This window comes from Salmo salar, chromosome ssa10, assembly GCF_905237065.1.
Source record: "Salmo salar chromosome ssa10, Ssal_v3.1, whole genome shotgun sequence".
Classification (NCBI taxonomy): Eukaryota; Metazoa; Chordata; class Actinopteri; order Salmoniformes; family Salmonidae; genus Salmo; species Salmo salar.
The window spans coordinates 92,728,452-92,734,531 of record NC_059451.1 but is presented as its reverse complement, the minus strand read 5'-3'; positions in this window follow the sequence as shown (position 1 = coordinate 92,734,531).

The following is a 6,080-nucleotide window of genomic DNA, read 5'->3' as shown; positions in this document are numbered from 1 at the left end:
CAACAACAACATACTCTAATGTTTATTTCTAATTTCTTTAACCATAACACTGGTTACATTTCAGGAACTCTTTTGTTAACAATGTTTCTTTGACAATAGTTCTTGCCAGAACATTTCTGTGATGGCTAGGGGTAGACTGCCGTTGAGATTATTTTGCTCCATTATGGCAACATGTCTATCTAACATACTGTAGTCCTTCAGATGCACAGCTTGTTGTCTGAGTCTTTGGGGTCGATGCTGAAGTTGAACATGTCGCATGGCCCTCTTGCTATTCCTTTCCAGGACAACAGAGTTCCCCTTCCTGTCCATAACAGTGTATGGTTCTGGTTCAAAGGTAGTTATCAACTTGTTCTGCTTTGGTTGCTGTAGCAGAACAATGTCTCCCTGTCGGATTGTGCTTTCAGTTGCTCTCCTAGATCTGTCAGCGTTCTGCCGGCCTTCTCCTTTCTTTCAGCATCAGCGAACCGAATGGCGTTGTCGTGTGGTGAGGCTGTAGGAATTGTTTCGCTGCCAGGCAAGGCTCTGCTGATAGCCAGGTGTAGCAGTGCTAAAGTGTTGGGACTATTGTTGGGACTTATGTAAGCCCTAATAGTTTGTGGGCACCGTTTGTCACTCTTATAGTGCAATTAATGTATTATTTAGTGTTGTGTTGTGCAGTGGCCTTGCTGGCATGCATCCCACATTTTTGGGGGTTTTCCCCACCAAGATTTAAATGCTAAAATCGCCAATGATTACATTTACACTAAATTACATATTGTAATGCATGTAAATGTACAAAACGTGTTACAGTATTCTTATAGTATGATCTACTGACAGTATACTCTGTTCAGAATTGACTGAAGACCCCATGGTGGTGGCCGTGTGCTGACCGACAAGCAGGAGTGGGCAGTGGTGGAAATGGTGAGGGCCAGTGTAACCGATGTGAAATGGCTAGTTAGTTAGCGGTGGTGCGCGCTAATAGCATTTCAATCAGTGACGTCACTCGCTCTGAGACCTGAAGTGGTTGCTCCCCTTGCGTTGCAAGGGCTGTGGCTTTTGTGGCGCGATGGGTAACGATGCTTCGCGGGTGTCAGTTGTTGATGTGTGCAAGGGTCCCTGGTTCGAGCCCAGGTTGGGGCGAAGAGAGGGACGGAACCTACACTGTTACATTGATGCTGTTGACCCGGATCATTGGTTGCTGCAGAAAAGGAGGAGGTCAAAAGGGGGGTGAGTGTAACCGATGTGAAATGACTAGTTAGTTAGCGGTGGTGCGCGCTAATAGCATTTCAATCAGTGACGTCACTCGCTCTGAGACCTGAAGTGGTTGTTCCCCTTGCGTTGCAAGGGCCTCGGCTTTTGTGGCGCGATGGGTAACGATGCTTCGTGGGTGTCAGTTGTTGATGTGTGCAAGGGTCCCTGGTTCGAGCCCAGGTTGGGGCGAAGAGAGGGACGGAACCTACACTGTTACACCAGGAATGACATACAACTGTCTGAAAAAAAGCTGGCCATTGAGGAAATGATGACACCTTTGCCAATATTGCATCCATCAGCCTACCACCAATCGCCCACCTGTTGAAGAGGCACCAGGTATCTATGAAACAGATTTACTTGGTGTATTTTGAGAGAAACACCAACCGGGTGAAACAACTCCGGGCAGAGTATGTTCAGGTATAGCACTATATACTGTATTACTGTTACTAGTTGATGCACATGCTACTTCAAAATATCATATTGTAACTATACGGTCAAAAATAACTAACCAAAATATATTTTTAGAGGGTGATGGTGCTTGATGCTGCTGTGAACAATCAAAATAATATTTCTGTTGATGAACCGGGCTTCAACCTGGCCAAAGGTCGGTAACGTGGGTGGAACCGCATTGGCCAACGGGCGACCGTCCAAGTGCCTGGACAATGTGGGGGAAACATCTCCATGTGCACAGCTATCTCTGAAGTTGGTGTGGTAGGATGTAGGCCGTTACTTGGATCCTACGACGCTGCACACCTCATGGTGTTTCTCAATGAAATTGAGCAGGCCTGTCAAGGTGAAGGGGTTACCTATGTCATTGTGTGGGACAATGTCAAGTTCCACTATGCAGAGGTGTTTCAGGTGTAACCGGTGCTGTACTGCACCGCTGTTACTCTGCATTGTGTGTGGTTGATTGAGACTATAGACGTCGACTTTGGAGATCAGGTTGTTTTAATTGAGCAGAATTCACTCTCTGCATCCTGCATCTGCATCCAAAAGAAAATAAAACATTTGTGGAGCACATATGTTCTGCGAATCATCGCCTCTTTCTCTCATAGCGCATCAAAATAATTTTAGAATACAAAAATTAGTACAGCCTCTCCTTATTATGCATCAACACATAACATATATTTTACATAGATAAAACCACATACCTGCATCCAAAAGAAAATAAAACATTTGTAGAGCACATATGTTCTGCAAATCATCTCCTCTTTTTACAACAGATGCACAATACAAGGGCCTGGGATCATTCGAGGAGCTAGCCAGCGTTCACACATACAATAGCCTGCTAATACCTTAGCTAGCTATTAACCACATGTTGAATTCAGAATGTTAATATCATCCTAAAAAGTACAGTTACAAGTGCATCTTACCAATACCATCCACTTATGAGTAACCTCTAAATATACAACATTATTCATGAACAAAACACTGTGTGTATGACTTTGTACTTAAAGGAATCAAACTTTTCTGAAGACGACAGAAAAAGCGTGCCTACCTCTCATAGTGTATCAAAATGATTTGAGCACGAGCACGCAGGGCAAAACGTAAGGAAACACTCCCCTACTCCCAGGATGCAGGCGTGCATAATAACAAATCAACATGCCATATTAATATATGAACCTGGTGAAATTCACAAAGTACTTTAACAACTGTTACACAGGCATAGTTTCGGGCCCATCCCCGATTCATGACCCAAAACCTGCCCCCATACCCTCCTTTCCTCAACCGTATTGAGGATTTATTTTGCAGCATAAAGATGGAAGGTGTACAATCGCCATCCCCATGAACGTGCCACCCTCCTTCTGGTCATGGATGAGGCATGCAACAACATCAACGCAGACCAATGTCAAGTGTATTGCCTAATGTGAAAACTGTGTAATCTGCTGTAATTTACAGTGCTGTCGCATATTACTTTCCGCATTCTAAGAGCGATTTGAAACACGTACTGTATCTTGCATTGTTTGCTATTGTATAAACTGGTAGTTAAAACAACTACATTAAAAATACATCATTATGTTGTGTTTGTAACGGAGACGCAGAGAGTCAGGAAGCAGGTGCAGTCGGTGAGTTTAATAGGAACGAACATGGAGTTAATACAAAAACAAGAGTAGAGTCTAAACAGGAAGCAATACTACCTAATGGGTGATACAACGGAGTGCTGGATAAAGGGGAAGTAATCAGGGTAGTGATGAAGTCCAGGTGTGCCTCATGGTGGGTTGCCAGGACCGGTGGAGAGTAGCGGAGCGGGGGAGCGGGAGTAGACGTGACAGTGTTGGTGATTAAACCGTTGTTCTCATTACATTTTACAATACACGTATACACGTATACGAACAAAATGAATGCACAATGACAGGTTTTTAATGAAAGATTGGCTGCGTTACAAGTGTGACCAGTTTGGCATTTTGTATTAAGAGTTGTGAAAATGTACCACATACTTGTGAAAATAGCTGGGCCATACAGGACCACAAAGTAATGCCTAGGCTTCTGCTCAGCAGGCTAACGCAGTATTCTGATGCATAGACTACCCGGGTTAGTGAGAGTAAACTAAAGCTCTGTTTACATCCTCAGACAAAGGAGCTCATGCATGTTTCATCACCAGCGCATTGTTCAATTTGTCCATGTGTAACACTCCCCTGCCACGAAGCTGCTTAACCCAGGCAGGAAGGGAGGGGAGAGGGATACAGAGAGAGAATGTGAGAGAGAAAGTGCAAAGGCATGTTTATGGATCAGCCAAGTTTACTCAAAGTACAGTTTCTTTGCAGAGTGAATCATATTTCAGAAAGGCAAATAGTTTATTGCTTACTCCATGGTTTGTACAGACTTGGTCTGTCAATGAGTCATGGCCTACTGTATACAATTATTATTATCTATTAAAGACAAAACCTTTAACCTAATTACTAACAGGCCCCCATTATCATCGACAGGGCTGTAGTGGAGTGGGTTGAGAGTTTCATGTTCCTTGGTGTCCACATCACCAACTAACTATCATGGTCCAATCACACCAAGACAGTCAGGAAGAGGGCACGACAAACCCTTTTCCCCCTAAGGAGACTGAAAAGATTTGGCATGGGTCCCCAGATCCTCAAAAAGTTCTACAGCTGCACCATCGAGAGCATCCTGACCGGTTGCATCACTGCCTGGTATGGCAACTGCTTGGCATCTGACCGTAAGGCGCTAGAGGGTAGTGCGTACGGCCCAGTACATCACTAGGGCCAAGCATCCTGCCATCCAGGACCTATATAATAGCCGGTGTCATAGGAAAGCCAATAAAATTGTCAGAGACTCCAGTCACCCATATCATAGACTGTTTTCTCTGCTACCGCACGGAAAGCGGTACCGGAGCGCCAAGTCTAGGATCAAAAGGTTACTTAACAGCTTCCACCCCCAAGCCATAAGACTGCTGAACAAATAATCAAATGGCCACCGGACTATTTACATTGACACCACCCCTCCCCTCCATTTGTTTTGTACACTGCTGCTACTCGCTGTTTATTATCTATGCATTGTCACTTCACCCCCACCTACATGTACTAATTACCTCAACTAACCTGTACCCCCGCACACTGATTCAGTACCAGTACTCCCTGTATATAGCCTCGTTATTGTGTTACTGTTTATTTTTTACTTTCTTTTATTTGGTAAATAAAACTCTTCTTGAACTGCACTGTTGGTTAAGGGTTTGTAAGTAAACATTTCACGGTAAGGTCTACACTTGTTGTATTCGGCGCATTTAACAAATAAAGTTTGATTTGATAACTTTATTTGCTACTATTTCCTGTCTAATCTGTGTTGACTATTGACTCCTCTGTAAACTCTCTGTGCATCCTGTCTTGCTCAATTAGAAGTTCTAGATAGGAAAAGTTTTTGCAATTTGAAATTGAATGGGAAGCTGCTGCCTCACCACTCATCATTACAAAGCATTATAAAGTGTTATAAAATATGCATGTGTGATGATAGAGTGGGCTGGATGAGTGACTGATAAACGGACACTTTCACCTGTATGAATATTTAAGTATCAGTCAATCACCCCGAGCAGTTGACCCTCTATTGTCCTTTCTCTTGTTCTGTGGGGAGATATGCCAAGCTCTCTCTCTGCACCACTGAGAGAGAGAGAGATAAAGTCCTTAAGTGAAAATAATTAAAAGTACTACTTAAATCTGTACTTCACTTTACTATTTCTATTTTTTTTACTTTTAATGTACTTTTTACTCCATATATTTTCCCTGACACCTAAAAGTACTTGCTTAGCAGGACAGAAAAATGGCCCAATTCACACACTCATAAAGAGCGCATCCTTGGTCATCCTTACTGCCTCTGATCTGGCGGACTCACTAAACACAAACGCTTTGTTGTCAAGGGTGTGTACGGGAGGCGAAGTCAGGTGCAGGAGAGCAGAGTGTAGTGAACAGGCGCACTTTAATTCCGTTCCAATAATGACAGCACATAAAAACAATAACGTGACAAAAACACGGAACATAGCAAAAGTAAAGCGCCTGACAATATCCACATAACAAAACAAACAATTACACACAAAGACATGGAGGGGAACAGAGGACTAAATACATGCAGTAACTATGGAATGAAAACCAGGTGTGTAATGGAACAAGACAAAACCAATGGAATATGAGAAATGGAGCGGCGATGGCTAGAAAGCCGGTGACATCGATCGCCGAACACCGCCAGAACAAGGAGAGGAGCCGAATTCGGTGGAAGTCGTGACATTTGTTTGTAAATTCATTTGTAAATGATGTCTAATTTTTTATTATTTATACTTTCACTTTTACACTGAGTATACAAAACATTAAGAACACCTGCTTTTTCCATGACATAGACTGACCAGGTGAATC